The 17350-nt window shown below is 34.7% G+C and overlaps 1 protein-coding gene across 3 annotated transcripts in view; it reads right to left on the bottom strand.

The window, feature by feature from the left end:
* The window catches only part of LOC138707891 (ubiquitin-conjugating enzyme E2 H), a 131344-nt gene that overhangs the window by 21831 nt on the left and 92163 nt on the right, over positions 1 to 17350 (bottom strand). Inside the window, exon 5 of one of the 3 annotated variants that reach the window (XR_011334418.1) lies at positions 11522 to 11739. The exons of the other annotated variants lie outside the window; for them this stretch is intronic. The gene's annotated coding sequence lies outside the window, so the exon portion shown is untranslated. The remainder of the gene's footprint in view (positions 1 to 11521; positions 11740 to 17350) is intronic. 3 annotated transcript variants of the gene reach the window in all.

Below are 17350 nucleotides of genomic sequence, written 5' to 3' on the forward strand. Positions count from 1 at the left end.
TATTAGGACATGTTTACTCGAAGTACTACCATTTTCCTCATCATTTCACCAATTTTTTTTATATTTTTTTCTATATTACTGATATACAAATGAAGTTCAGCAATACAGGGATTCTAGGTTGAAATGTCTCACAGGAAAAGAAACAAACAGGGATGTTGCATTTGATGCTGACATCTATGATCAGTCAAGACATTAACACACTTAATTTCATTTTCTCACAAAACAAATTGTAAGTAGGAAGGAAAATGTGTTATATGTAGGAACATATTTTTGCAATTATTTTGGCTAAAGTCACAACACTTTTCATGGTCTCTCAACAATTATATAAATTCTTGACTGGTATGTGAAAAAAATATCACCTTTCTGTGTCCGCACTTTCAGTACACTTTTTTTATGTATGTAAAGTATCTCGAGGTACAGAGGGCACATAAGGACAGAAAGAGTTTGTACTTTAGGGACAGTCTATGTTATAAAGTAAATTAATCACAAATTACGAGAGAAACGGTCTTATATTGAAATAAAATATCTTACCAGGTGTCAAAAATGTCAATAAATAAGTGGAAATAATTAAAGAAAGTGGAAAAAAAAAAAAAAAAACTGTATTTTACAGAAGAAATAGGAATCAGTATTTTCTTGGTTTCTCCAGAAGTCGAATATTTAATTCATTTAGGTACACATATGTTAAACTTAACTATTTCTGAAGATAAACAAAATATTGCAGTACCACTATTTTCATAATAAAGTATTCAAAATATGTTTTCTTTTTACTACTTTTTTTTTTACATTTGACATTAAATTCCCTAGAAGTAAATTTATCAACAATATGGCGACAAATATTTTTTTACATTATTATGGTACTCAATTGACTTTCTTTTCTTGTCTTCACTAAAATATTTGACATACAGCAATTATATAATTTTGACAACTTTTATCACACTGCTGTTTCCTTAATTTATGTTCTATCATCAGCAACGTCTTTCTAACAACTTTCAACTCTTTCTTTATCTGCAAGAGGTTATTTTTTCTCATAAATACTGTTGACTGTAATAAAAATCTGAAACAATGTAAATACTTTTCTGAAGGCAGTGCTGGCTATATGGGTATGTTTCTAAGTACAATGACTGTTGCATGAAACAACCCCATAAAATATTAAAATTGAACAAAACAGAATATGAACAAAGCTGATATAATATTTAATTTGTAAATTCGTAATATTTATTAAATTAATTTGAAATATTGTAAATAATTATGAATACAATTACTAACACTCACCAAGAAAATCCAAAACACAACTTCTGGATATAAACATTTAATTGAGAAACACACACTTTTCAAACTTCGTTTAAAAACAACTGATAATATATGTAAAGCAAAATTACAATATAAAGCGACCAGCATAGTTTAAGGCACTCATGATCCAAATTTACGTTCAGGCATTCTGATCTCCCTTGAGTGAATTGTCTGGTTGGAGTTTTCCTAGGTTTTCTCCAATGTAAGAGGAGTGTCAGGTAATTCCATGGTGATTCCTCAGTATCACCTATCAGCAATGTCACATGACCTCACAGTTGATACAGCGCCATTGAACATAAAACTTGAATAGTTTCACACTGATAAAAAAATTAACGATTTTTCCATAGGTCAACAGATTCCCTAATATATGAATGATGTGTTGTGTAGAGTGCTACTAATAACTTTTGAAACAATGGCATGACTTTTATTAAACTTTGTAGAAATACCACAACCATACCTCTATACAAACTTTGAAATTCAGTATTTATAATTATACGAAGGCTGTTCAATAAAGAGTAATCATAAAGTTTTTACGATCATAATTTATCACTCTAAAATTTAGCCTTACGATATTTTGTAGCTTAATGTGTAATGAACATGTGGTACCGTACTAGTCTCAAGGTCGTCCCTCATAGTTGCCAACTCTGAGAGGTGTGCAAGTTGAGACATGTTCAGTATTGCCTACGGCAATATGGAGGTGACATGCAACGAACAATATACTGCTTTGAAATTCTGCTTTCGTCTCAACACATCTTTAGTGTAGGCCTATGCAATGTTCATGTTACAGGAGGCCTATGGAGAATTTGTTTTTCCCTACAGCACAGATCGAAGATGGTTTAAGTAATTGTTTAAAGAAGGGAGACAATCAATTTCAAAGGAAGGTGGACCCAGCGCTCCAGTTACAGAAGAAAACATCAACACCACTGCTGTCATTGTGAGAGAGGATCGACGAATAACCTTAAGAAATCCATTCCATAAGAACACTTCCAAGGGCGCTCTGACACCTTGGAAGGACCGTTGGAATGGATCCTGTGCTGCTTGGTCACCTTGGCAGTGTGAACTAAGAGCTAGAGGTTAGGAGGCCCCCATTGGGTAAGCGGGTGAGGAGTCAGTCACATGCGAATAACTGCTGGAAACTATTTTTGACAGGTCCTTCAGAATCACCCCAGCAGCCTTCACTACTGCTTCTGAAGATGGAAAATGCCTCCCACGAAGGTGTTTCTTCAAGTTAGAGAACAGAAAAAAGTCACTCAAGGCTAAATCCGGACTATAGGGATGCACTTGACATTGATTTTTGCAAGATATTCAGCAACAACATTTAAAATGTGCAGCCTTGCATTATCGTGTAGGGAAAAACAAATTCTCCATAGGCCTCCTGTAACATTGCATAGGCCTCCACTAAAGATTTGTTAAGACGAAAGCAGAATTTCAAAGCAGCATATTGTTCGTTGTGTGTCACCTCCATATTGCCATAGGCAATACTGAACATGTCTCAACTTGTACACCTCTCAGAGACGGCAACTGCGAGCGATGACCGTCAGACTAGTACAGTACCACGTGTTCATTGTGCATTTACTTACTTACTTACAAATGGCTTTTAAGGAACCCGAAGGTTCATTGCCGCCCTCACATAAGCCCGCCATCGGTCCCTATCCTGTGCAAGATTAAGCCAGTCTCTATCATCATATCCCACCTCCCTCAAATCCATTTTAATATTATCCTCCCATCTACGTCTCGGCCTCCCCAAAGGTCTTTTTCCCTCCGGCCTCCCAACTAACACTCTATATGCATTTCTGGATTCGCCCATACGTGCTACATGCCCTGCCCATCTCAAACGTCTGGATTTCAAGTTCCTAATTATGTCAGGTGAAGAATACAATGCGTGCAGTTCTGTGTTGTGTAACTTTCTCCATTCTCCTGTAACTTCATCCCGCTTAGCCCCAAATATTTTCCTAAGCACCTTATTCTCAACCACCCTTAACCTATGTTCCTCTCTCAGAGTGAGAGTCCAAGTTTCACAGCCATATAGAAGAACCGGTAATATAACTGTTTTATAAATTCTAACTTTCAGATTTTTGGAGAGCAGACTGGATGATAAGAGCTTCTCAACCGAATAATAACACGCATTTCCCATATTTATTCTGCGTTTAATTTCCTCCCGAGTGTCATTTATATTTGTTACTGTTGCTCCAAGATATTTGAATTTTTCCACCTCTTCGAAGGATAAATCTCCAATTTTTATATTTCCATTTCGTACAATATTCCCGTCACGAGACATAATCATATACTTTGTCTTTTCGGGATTTACTTCCAAACCGATCGTTTTACTTGCTTCAAGTAAAATTTCCGTGTTTTCCCTAACCGTTTGTGTATTTTCTCCTAACATATTCACGTCATCCGCATAGACAAGAAGCTGATGTAGCCCGTTTACTGTAGTGCATTAAGCTACAAAATATCGTAAGGTTAAATTTTTGAGTGATAAATTATGACTGTAGAAAATTTGTGATCACTCTTTATTGAACAGCTCTCATATACTATGGATGTTCACTTTACAAAGTGATGTAACAATATGACTACCGGTATTCAATGCTAAAATCCAGAACAATCTGGAGCTGGATAATCAAATGAGGAACAATTATTAAGACAATTTTTCTGGAAAAGAAAAATAATTCATGGGAGTCAAGCAAAGCCTAGAGAATTCGAACATTATTACCATTATTATATATTCTGAATAGGTATAATACTCATTGTGATCACATTCTTTATACTGGAAGGTAAATTTATGGCTTAGAATTATATCTTTAATTACGTAAATCACACAGTGTATGTATAAAGTTTATGGTCTCTCTCCATCTTAGTCATCAGTGAAAGTATAGAATTACAATGTACAGACTAACAGTATTTGTGATATTACTTTTTCACTTTCTTATTACACAAATTATTGAGTACTGGTACATAACATGATACAAAATATCTATTTCGAGATACTCAGCAAAACATACTTTTGCAGCATCATTAACAGAGAAAATGTCGTTTTGAGTAGTGATGAGAGTATTCGATTAAAAAAGTACGAATTATTCGATTCTTGTAAGTTCTCGAGATATATCTCGAATCGTGAAAAAATATTCGAATACTTTGCTCAGATGGTAGATGCTGCGAGAAGTAAAGAACGAGAAGAAAAAGAAACAGTATAAAGAATGATGTTCTCGAGAACACCCGATTGCTTGTCAATTGTATACATTTGGCTAACCTCGCCTACAAACATGACATACTTGTGTGCAATAAAGACTTGCTTCAGATCGTCTCTCGCTGTCTCACCTCTCTCCTCTTTTCTCCTCTCATATAATCAAGGAACACAGGAATATACCTTTATCGGAAGTTGCAGATAGCTAGCATGTAACTAGAATAATAATAATAATAATAATAATAATAATAATAATAATAATAATAATAATAATAATTTTATATATATATATATATATATATATATAAACTCCTGTGCTTGTACAATACACTGCTGTCACTACTATCATTATAGCTGTCATGTTGGGTAAGAGAACAGAGAAGAGAGAACCTGCCGAGTACTCGAGAACAACCAATATGAGTAATCAAATAGTTATTCAAATGATAAAATTATTTGAGAACTTTTATAAAAATAAATGTTTTGATCCTTAATATTATTCGAAAGCAGATTTTTCGATTCTTAAAATTATTCGATTCTACCCATCATTAGTTCTGAGCATGCCATCGCATTGGTTGGTTGGTCAGTCCAGTATTACAGAGATTATATTCTCAAAAATAGTTTTTTGTCTACAGAATTTAACTTCAAAACGAATATTTCTCCATACAAAAGTGTTACAGTTGAGGAGAATCTGAATAAAATGCTTGAAATAAATTTCGCCATATGAAAGATACAGCAAGAAGTGCGTAAGGATTAAAAGTGAAGTTTCTAGTCAACATCTACTTGCAACTCTTCTTTGTTGAAATGTATTCTGTACAAAGCAATGGATGAGCAGCACAACCTCTTAAAACATTATTAGGCCTAGAAAAATCCAAATAAATTACTTGCAAGAAATTAATAAGGACAAGGTAGGAGTGCAAGAAATATCACATGTAGTGCAGGTTTAGTTTCGTCAATATATGCTAGCAGAATTTGCTATATAGGGCAGATGTAATCACAGAAAAATGGACCACTACCAAAGTTGCTGCTTAATTTCCAGCAATTTTCTCTTTTTTGGTATATGTGTATTTAGTATCATAAAATTATCAGTGAAAATGGCTCCCATATATTCTAAAAATTACATGAGGTAAACAATACTTCTTTCTGTAATACAGTTTCTTCTTTGTATTAATTACTCCCTAACACTGTAGTTATGTACATCTGAACATTTTTGGCGACTATCAGAGGAATGTCCAAATGAGGTTCCTCAAGCATCATTCTCACTAATTCCCACGCAATTTATTCAACAAAGACTGCATATCTACAACAATTTTGTGCGTCCTTTGATGGTAATTGAAGTGAATCTAGCTACATGCTTACTTATTTACAAATGGCTTTTAGAGAACCCAGAGGTTCATTGCTGCCCTCACAAAAGCCTGCCATTGGTCCCTATCCTGAGCCAAATTAATCCAGTCCCTAGCATATCCCACAGTCCTCAAGTCTATTTTAACATTAACCTCCCATCTGTGTTTCGGCCTCCCCAAAGGACCTTTTCTCTCATGTCTCCCAATTAACACTCTATAGGCATTTCTGGATTCATCTATATGTGCGTCATGCCCTGCTCATCTCAAAAGTCTGGCTTTAATGTTCCTAATTCGCGGGTGCTCGTGTAAAGGGAGTTAAGTATGAATTTGCTAAGTGGAATAAGTTTAGATTTGAACTATTCACAATTACATTTCTCTCGTGTTAAAGGGGTTAAGTAATTCTTCCATCTATGATGCAGTTACAGTGCTCCATATTTTGTGACAAAGGTGTCTTGTTTAGTACCAAAGGAGAGAAGTTTACATACCTAACAATTTGACTTAGCCCCCTTTACACGAGCACCCGCGAATTATGTTATGTGAAGAATAAAATGTGTGCAGCTCTGTGTTGTGTAACTTTCTCCATTCTCCTGTAACTTCATCCCTCTTAGCCCCAAGTATCTTCCTAAGCATCTTATTCTCGAACACCCTTAACCTCTGTTCCTCTCTCAAAGTGAGAGTCCAAGATTTACAAGCATACAGAACTGGTAATATAACTGTTTTATAAATTCTAAGTTTCACATTTTTTGAAAGCAACTAGATGACAAAAGCTTCTCAATCGAATAATAGCAAACATTTCCCATATTTATTCTCTGTTTAAGTTCCTTTCGAGTCTCATTTATATTTGTTACTGTTGCTCCAAAATATTTTAATTTTTCTATCTCTTCAAAGCATAAATTTCCAGTTTTTATATTTCCATTTCGTACTATGATTTGGTCACGAGACATAATCATATACTTTGTCTTTTCGGGATTTACTTTCAAAAATATCTCCTTACTTGCTTCAAGTAAAGTTCCCGTGTGGTCTCTACTCATTTGTGGATTTTCTCTGAACATCATCCGCATAAATAAGCAGCTGTTGTAACCCATTCAATTTCAAACCTTCTCTGTTTTTCTGGGCTTTCCTAATGACATATTCTAGAGCAAAGTTAAAATATAAAGGTGATAGTGCATCTCCTAGTGCATCTCTTTGCTTTAGCCCGCAGTGAATTGGAAAAGCTTCAGACAGAAACTGATCTATAAAAATTATTTCTTAACCGAGTCATATGCTTTTTTGAAATCTATGAATATACTAAGATAAACCCACATTAAAATGGAAGTGTTTTATACATGAAACTAATTACATGTGTGCATATCTATGTTCATATGAATTCATACATTTGTGTGTACAAACATTATACTGACTAATCAGCCAAGGCCTGGTCCGTTGCATGTTGCTTTTGCTCTTGGCATGCAGGCTCACTTCTTCCGCATGCTGTTAGCTGTCAGTCACTGTTATTCATGGCGACAAGATGTTTTACTCACGTAATTTATCAAGGTGGTGATGAAATTGCCCTCCTTCCTTTTCTATATATTTTGACAAGAGCTTAAAAAATTCTTCAATACTTGATGCAGTTCATGTCATGAAATTTTTAAATTATGGTTTATTTAATGATGCTCGCAACTGCAGAGGTTATATCAGTGTTGCCAGTGTGCCAAAATTTTGTCCTGCAGGAGTTCTTTTATATGCCAGTAAATCTACTGACATGAGCCTGTCGCATTTAAACACACTTAAATGCCATCGACCTGGGCTGGGATCGAACCCACAATCTCGAGCATAGAAGGCCAGTGCTATACCAAGTACGATACCGAGGCTGACTTCATGTCATGATATGAAGACTATTTTCTGTCAGACACGGTTTGTTAGTTTGTCTAAGTTGTGTGCGTTTGTTTTGTACATTCCTTCCTTCTGAATGCCCACAGACAATAGTCACAGGGTGTAAGGTCAGTATTCATAGAGGTAACACATTATTGGTAGTCACCCTGTCTTCAAATATATTATTTCCTTCCATGTCCCCCATATATAACAGCCACAGGGTGTAAAGTCAAGGGATCATGGAGTTCATACATTATTGGTAGTCACTCTGTCTTCAAAACTTCATGGTTATCTATAACGAAATACTGGTGAAATGGTTCTGCAAAATCCTGTTGAAAGAAGCTGAAATTACAGTAGCGTGCAAATTAGTCCGAACACGACATATTTTTACATTTTCTGTCATTGTTGGCCTCACAGCTCCTCATACCGCTTTAATTGACATCTGTAGTACGTGTAATTCCATTGTTGAAGGTCTGTCATTATTTTTTTATAATATGTGACTTTTGCCTGTCGTTTTGTACTTATAAGCATTTCAGTTGTGTTGAAGACTTAATACTGCAATCCTGTGTACATTCTGTCGTCTTCACAAATGGATACAACTCCACGAAAACGGTCTAAAATTATAACATTAGCAGAGCATTCTTCTATGACACAGAGGCAAATTGCTGCAGAATGTCACATCTGTTTGGCTACTGTTAATTCGATCATAAAACGATACAGGGAGACTGGATCCATCACACCCCACAAAAAAGGAAACTGTGGCCGGAAAAGGAAGACTTCACCTGCAGATGATAGTTTAATTGTCAGGAAAAGTAAATTAAATCCTAGACTAACTGCTGTCGACTTAACCCGCGAGTTAATGGGTGAATATTCACGTCACAACAGTGCGGCGTAGGCTTTTGGAAGCTGGACAAAGGGCTCGTAAGCCTATTAAGAAGCAACTGTTAACCCCTGTCATGTGCAAAAAACGCTTAATGTGGGCAAAATTACATCAACACTGGACAGTGAATGACTGGAAGAATGTACTTTTTTTCTGATGAGTCTCATTTCGAGGTCTACGGCCACCGTGTTTCTTATGTACGGAAAGGATCCGAAAAAGTAACAGCAGCTCATCTCCAACAAGCACCCAAATACCCCCCTAAAGTAATGTTTTGGGGTTGTTTTACACATGAAGGGCCTGGAGCATTAATACCTATCAAGGAAATGATTAATTCTGACAAATATATTCACTTATTGGAAACCAGAATCGTACCCCAGCTGCAAAAATCATTTCTGGATGGCAGAGGTGTGTTCCAACAAGACCTGGCACCATGCCATACATCTCGAAAAACTACAGAATTCTTCAACAAGAAGAATATTCAGGTACTCCCCTGGCCAGGCAACTCACCCGACATCAATCCCATTGAGAACTTGTGGTCAATTTGCAAAAGAAGAATGCAAAAAATGGATTGTTCTACAAAGGAGAAGATGATTTCTGCCCTCATTGGTGTATGGTTTCGCGATGAAGAAATGAAGAATATTTGTGGGAAATTAGTGGAATCCATGCCAAATCGTCTCAGAGCTGTTATTAGGAACAAGGGAGGCCACATAGATTACTGAGGTATGTCTTAGATCCTTCTTTTATCCCGTTTGAGTGTTTTTGCATAAGTAATTACGTTGTTCGGATTAATTTGCACGCTACTGTACACTTCCTTTCAGGCAGTTGATTAAAAAAAGGCTGCAAAATCAGGGTATTGTATCTATTGGTGTTTACTGTCTCCTAAAAACTTGGTCCTATAATTTGTTTACCACTAATGGTGCACCAAATGCTGATCTTCTAGATGTGATGGGACATTTTATAAGTGAGGTCTGGTTTTTTGTACTGCAATATTGGTTTTGAGAATTTAGGCCTCGTCTGAAAGGAAATTAAGAAATGGGTCTATCTCTCCATTACGATCACATATCAACATTTTTTCATAAAATCTGCATCTGGAAATGTGATCATCAGGTTTTAATTCATGTATCACTGCAACTATAGGCTAGTTTACAAGACGACACTAGATTTCGCAACTGGTTTTTATTTGAATGTGCATGCGTGAAATGTAGTGGTGACACTGAGTTACGACACTACAAAGTTTTGGCTGCTTCCAACTTTTCGTGAAATAAAACTTATAGTTTCGAGATGTTTCGAGGTTAAACACATTCTGATCTATGGATTGATTTACAAAATGAAATGGGGAAGTGAAAAAATTATTAAGTGTCTTGATTTATATGCAGTGCAAACGTGTTTGTGGGATTTCAATGACCCAAACTTTAAAAATAAGCAAAAAATTGAACTATTCCAAAATCATTCTTAAATTATTATGACAACTTTTAGGATCTTCTACAAGTATCTCTTTCAATAAGGTTATAGAACATCCTAAATATGTTCTTCTTTTTATTCATGCTCTAGTACAGACTCCTTTCTTTCTTCTTTTCTCATATTTTAAAGTCAGTAGTAACATCTCTGCTGCTACTCTAGCATTTAAATGAATAACACCGAAGAAAAGTGCAAAAGTTGTCATGAAACTACAGTATACACAAGTGTCTCTACATAAACAACTTCCTACATAATCACTTTCATGAAATAAGTTGCGAAACCTAGTATCATCATGTAAACTAGCCTTAAGGGTTAATTTTAATAATGTTGTTGCTTTCTGAACTGAACCAGGAAATTTGTGTTTGTTGAGAGAGTCACCAAAGATATTATTTAGGAGTATTTTCTAGTATATATAACACTTCAGTTTTCCGAAATTTGTCTATCGAATGATGAAGAGTTGATTTGGAACATCAACACGAGGTAATTGTTACTACTCAAATAGCCTTTGTCCTTCTCGAGCAGATTCAGTCAGTAGGTAGAAATCATATAGGGACTAATTTTTTTTTTCAACATTCACTTTTCTTAACTTGTATAGAATAGAGACAAGCAAGCACTACGCATTGAAAAGTATATTATTCTACTTGCTCATGCATGCAAAGCATAAAAGATCATTATTAGAAAGTAACTGGTGCAGGTCAAACAAATGTTATCTATTATCTGCCACACACTCCTATTTCTCAGAGTCTCAATATGCCTTACCAATTGTCTCTCAGTGCTCATAAGACAAGACAACAGTGAACATACTAAGAGCAAAAACGCCATTCTGCGAACTTGGTCTCAAACTCATCATCCAGTATTAGCATGTGGGAATGTGGGATGTGCTGTCATGGACGCACACAAGCGCAGACAGATATTCCTTTAATTTATCTATGTGTTTATTCTTAATATGACTTTGTACAAATCCTTTAATCCCTATTCACACTAAGTACTAACATTATGTGGATTTTATTAACAATATTTTCATTTTATATAAAGTCCATAATAAACGTCAATCTGCAATATATATCGAACTTCAGGACGTACAGAAACAAGTGTGTACCACAACCAACACCCAGTACATTCAGGCAAAGAGAAGTTATATTAGGTAGAAAAAATGAACTTTTATCTAAACAAAGTGCTGAAGAAGTTGGACTCAGAAATTCTTCTGTTGTGTGTTTTCAATTTGTAAAATGTTTGTGAATTTTTTTAACAGTATGGTTCGTGAAGATAATGTGACTACTAAAAATTTATGTTATGTCTATACATAAAATATTCATCATTTTATTTATTGAATAAAATGTATAATGAGAAAGTAATTTTCATGTCACTGTTCATTTACACATGCATGAGTTACCATGTAGAAAATACCTAATATGTTGTAAGTAGTATTATGTCACAACTTTTAAAATTATAAATCAAATTCAACGTACAAATCTACATATTTTACTAAGTAAATTAATTGTAGTCAAAATGAATTACCTTCTCACCCTTATTACACCAGCTTACCCATCCCTCTCTGTGACAGAAATCCATAATGAACACCCAGGTTAATCATCTCGTCTCTGAGACAGTACTGAAGTGCTCTGTACTTCCCAAATGCTTTGGCTGATAGCCAAGAGATGGCATTCAATGTGTTGCCAAAGACAGGGGGAAACACGTTGAAAACATGTCATTCTTTGTAATCACTATCCAAAGTACTGTGAAAATTAAGCAAGCAGATGGGTTAAACAATTTATAATTTTAGATTTGTAAGCAACAACACAAAATTTGATTTCGTTTTAATCTCTATTTACATAATATAAATCTGAAATTTTACAAATATCTATAAGCTATCCATATTGGTATTTGAAGATCCAAACTTCTTTATATTTCATTACCTGTAAAATTTCAAATTTTATTTGTGCAAAAGAAAGCAAAGAGTTTATTAAACACAACACTAGTGTAAGTGGAAGATTCAATTTTATGCTATGAGGAAATTGAAATGCTTTCCATTCTATTCTTTTATCTTTTTCTTTCTTTTTTGCTATTCAATCAATCTAATACTATGTTTTGTGAACTCTTCCAAAGTAAGCAGTCTAATCTGTAACTAAGAAGGATGTCAGTATTTGAAGTTCAGTGCCTTGTTTGGAATGTAGATTTGCAAAAATAATGAGATGTAGAGGAGAAAGAGAGGTAGAGCTTCTGTATTTGATTGAAATTCGGAATTACGCTCTGGCCATATCTGTTCCCGAGAAAGGCCAGTTACTCAGTTTATAAATGACTCAGCAGAACCTACAGCTCTTATGGAAGTTATAGCAAGGTAAAAATCATGTCGCCACATTCTCCAGTCTGTAGTGTTTCACTCTACTGAAAGAGTCTACTAGATTCAAATGATACTGGTAAAAATAATGTATGTGTCTTTTTAATTTATTTATTTCAGCATGCTCAATTACATATAGTAATACATGTTTCTTAAAACATCTTAAGCTAATTTCCGTGAAGTTATTATTAGAGTTCGGATTTTAGACTGTAACCTATTTTGTACCTTTCCACATATGTCCAATATTTTAACACAATTGTTCATTTCATGTATCCAGCAGTAAAGTATACGAGTCTTATAATCCTAGAAAAGGCTAAATAGGACAAAAATACCTAACTAAAAAAGGTAGGTAACACTGGTCAACAAAATAAAACATATTTTTTGTTAAAAGATAAAGAATGGGTGATTCTTATAGAATTTTTCGTGCTGATTTCAAAAAATTTTCTATCATCCAGGGCTTTTGAGTAATTATATGAAATATACTTCAGACTTTTCTAGTATTGATACCTTGTAACATTTTACTAAAATAATCATATTTATTTACTTAAAATGTGTGTGAAATCGATTTTAAGCTATACTTCGCTTGAGAAACATCTCTTTTGAGTTTCCAGCAGTAGTCTGACAGAATATTTGGGCTCCATTTTTCCTGGTAGCACCTTTCCATTTCAGAAAAATCTTGATGAAAATGCTCCCCATGTTCGTTGCTCTCTACCACGTTATAGTTCTGAATCAGCTCGCTGACAAGTTCTCTGTAATCTTCTGATCTGTGGTTCCTAGAATGTAACAGTCTGTTCAATGATCCTTAAGTTCCTGGCATATCATTGGAACTGGAAAAGGCGTATGACGGTATCCTTTTAGACAACCAGTCAGGCTAATAGAATTATGTGGAGAACAACAGATTTCAGGGGCCCTGTTCCTGTCCTCATTTATTTTCCAATCAAAAAACACTCGTAAGCTCTTTTAACTAGTGTAGTAAAATTCACCTGTGTGCTTTCAAAGTTAATTAACAACAAACATAGCAAAAATTGTTTGTGATTTACACAGTATTTCGAAGTATGTTTCACTTTATAAGGTATTTTTACCAGGGGCGTATATTGCGGATGTTCAAGGTGTGAGCTGGACACCCTGTAAATTCGGTAATCTCATTTTTTATTTTAAGTTGTTTTATATAATGCAACAATAATTTTAATTTATCAGAATTTAAATGCGTGGTAATCTCATTGGAAGTTAATGTATATAGTTCAAGACTAATTTTAATTCATTACCATTTAAATATTTTAAATGCCTGCTGGTTGAATGTGCACACCATCCCCAGAACGGCTTTCGTTTTATAACGTACGCTCTGCCTGACGAAGTGGGATGAGTTCTGGTCTGGCTGTCCTGTCCGTACAAAAGAACATCCCCTGCTGAGAGTTACTGCTATAATTCTCTGCGCGCGTAAAGTGGCATGGTGGGGATACTCGTTTCTCTCAAGCTCGCAGGTCGTCCTGTATACAGGCAGCTCAACTTGTCAATAATGTTACAAAATATTGTGTTTGACGTGTGTGTTTACGTGAATTTACTGTGTTTAGGTTTTACTAGGGTTCATAGTTGTGTGCCAGCGCAGGTGAACAATTTAAATTACTTATTTAATGATAATAGCACTTGCAAATGTACACTGTAAAAGATCTTTTGCAAAAGCCATTTTCTTCTCGCCCACTAGGAGAGAAATTACATATAGTAAATAAGGGTAGACCTACCCTGCCACTTCCGAATTTAGTGCGACAATATAAAACAAAAAGCGAACAATATATTAGACATTTTTCTATTTCACAATATGAAATTGTAGAATAGTTAGCGGGTTGTGGAACTTCAAACAGGTTATTTTGCTGGCTATGGTTATTGTTTGATCATAAATAATGCAATTTTGAATAACGTTATTTGTATTTGCCTCCTTTCTCCAGCATTTGCAGGGCAGTCATTGAAACAAGGTGATTAATTTTTAAGAAGTTGTGGTGCGAGTACTTTGAATAATATTTAAATGTCATTTTCTTTTAATTTTATGTCATTTTTCCCTTAGTTTAAGGGAATTTTAATGATCATTTTAAGTAGATTTTTAGGTGATCAACATAGTTATTACTTATAAATAATACTAAATTATATATTAAAAATGACAGTTAATGTTGACCTGATATTTCACTTAGACCTATAATAATTGTGCGAGATAGACCAACTATATATTTTTAACAGAACACCCAAACTCCAGGTTCAGCATACGCCACTGATTTTTACTACACTTAAAATTAGGACAAAAAAAACATGAGTTATGAAACTTGTTTCATGATTGTAAGTTTCAACTCAACTGAGAATTAATACTACTAACACTCGCAGTCTTATGAGAAATAAAATTCATTTTTATGAATTCTGACTTCAAAGGCAACAGCAATCTAAAGTTACAGGTCAATTATTAAAGCAATAAAATAAAATATTTAATATTTTCTTTTATTAGCATGTTAAGGACTGTATAGACGTGTGCAAATTATTAGACTCAGCACCACATTTTTTACACTTCCATAATTATTTCTGGCCACAAAATAATTCTGAAGGACTCTATGTGACAGTACAAAAAAAGTCCTAGAAACACGAATTTTTCCACAAATGAGGGACTGGTTCCCTGATGGTGAATGTGTCTTCATGCAGGATGGAGCACCCTGTCACTAAGTCAGATCAGTAACTAATTTTCTGGCTGAAAATAATGTAGAGGTTCTTCCTTGGCCAGGTAACAGCCCAGAAGCAAATCCAATTGAAAATCTTTGGTCTATCGTAACTAGAGAAAACTAAAAACTACGACGATTACCACCAAGGTGGACCTCATAGAAGCACTTATCCAATTATGGCAAAGAGATGAAGACATCAAGAAACAATGTGAAAATCTCATGAACAGCATGCAAAACCGCATAAAATTGATGATAAAGAACAAAGGGTTTCATACTAAATATTAATTGTTGCAAACAGTGTGTAATATATGAGTTTTGTAGAATAGATGTTACTTGAATCATATATATTATCTTTTGAGTCTAATAATTTGCACACGTCTGTACATAGCAATAAAAATAAATACATTTTTCTAAAATTACAAAAAAAAAAAAAAAAATGGTGGATGGTAGAAAAATTCTGACTTCATTTTTGGAATCAGTAGATGACATTACATAAGAAACAGCAGAAAATGTACATTTAACAAAATCACTGTTGACCAGTGTAATTAATAAATAATAATTATATGCTCATTTCGGGTATCCATACATATGTATTCATTTCAAATGTAAATTGTAAATAAATTTGAATTTGAATTATATTCACAATGCAAGAAAACTGTCTTGAAATGGTAAACAATCTAACATTTAAATAATTTAATCTTATTCCTTCGATAGTTACATATGCCTGTATCAACAAAGCCCTTTAATTACAGTGATTTTAACACATTGTCAGAAGAGTTCAATTTTGTGCACAATTGGAATCAGTAGTATTGAAGTTTGTGCACTAACATATATTCGTATACTGTTACATCAATTCTTTTTTGTGGGTTATTTTACGACACTGTATCAACATCTCAGGTTATTTAGCGTCTGAATGAAATGAAGGTGATAATGCTGGTAGAATGAATCTGGGGTTCAGCACCGATAGTTACCCAGCATTTGCTCATATTGGGTTGAGAAAAAACCCAGGAAAGAAACATCAACAGGTAACTTTCCCCAACTGGGATTCATTCATCTAGTGTTCTGCACAAGGGCAGGTCTTTTTACTGCAAACACAGCTTTCTCCAATCTTTCCTATTTGCTGCCTTCCTCTTTGTCTCTTCATATGATCTATATAGCTTAATGTCATCTATCATCTGACATCTTCTTCTGCCCCGAACTCTTCTCCCATTCATCATTCCTTCCAGTGCATCCTTCAGTAGGCAGTTTCTTCTCAGCCAGTGATCCAATCAATTCCTTTTCCTCTTCCTGATCAGTTTCAGCATAATTCTTTCTTCACCCATTCTTTCCAACACCGCTTCTTTTCTTATTCTGTCTGTCCACTTCATACATTCCATTCTTCTCAATATCCGCATTTCAAATGCATCTATTTGCTTCTCTTCACTTCGTCGTAATGTCCATGTTGCTACGTTCATAATATGTATTTATTTTCTATTGTATGTGGCAATAAATAGTAAATACTTAACACGTGCACAGTGAATGACTCATTGTTAGTAGTAATATGCAATGGCGGACTTCCATCATGCATGCACAAACAGGAAACAAGCTCTCTGCACTACATATAATAAAGAATTTGCACTTTTATCTGAATACATTGGCAGAGAAAACTCTTTCTGAACCACTTTGCTATTTTCCATAATATATTATGCTGGCAGAAATTACGATTGTAAAACACGTTTATGTATTTGATATCCCACATTTTAAAGTACAAAAATGCACTTCAAACAGAAATTTCTCTGAGGGTGGAGAAAATGCATTTATAATCGATGCTCCTCATTTATACAAAATTACTTTGTAATATTTCTCTACCATTTAGGTTGTATTAGGTAATTATTATAGTTTGCCAAAGTTTATACTATTTATAAATATTTGAAATGCCTAAGTGTTTGTCCATGAGTGCATTTCTGGGAGTAATAAGCCATCTTCCATCAGACTTCAGCACATTCCTATGTAATGCGTGCGCGCGCGGGTGTGTGTGTGTGTGTGTGTGTGTGTGTGTGTGTGTGTGTGTGTGTGCGTGCGTGCGTGCGTGTGTGTGGGCGCGCACGCTAACATTTTTCGATATTTTGAATGTCCGACTCCATATAACATTCATTAGTTATTAGAACAGAAGAACAAAAAGATGTTTGTGAAAATAAATTGTACTAAAAAGTATGAAATCTTCATTAATTAGAACGTCGCTTCAAGGGTTTTCCTGACCTCACTTCAGATGGGCAGATATTTGGTCAGCCATGTAATAAAGAGGTAAGTTAAACTTTTATTTCATATTCTGTA

The sequence above is a fragment of the Periplaneta americana genome, chromosome 10 (genome assembly GCF_040183065.1).
Source record: "Periplaneta americana isolate PAMFEO1 chromosome 10, P.americana_PAMFEO1_priV1, whole genome shotgun sequence".
In the NCBI taxonomy this organism is placed as follows: Eukaryota; Metazoa; Arthropoda; class Insecta; order Blattodea; family Blattidae; genus Periplaneta; species Periplaneta americana.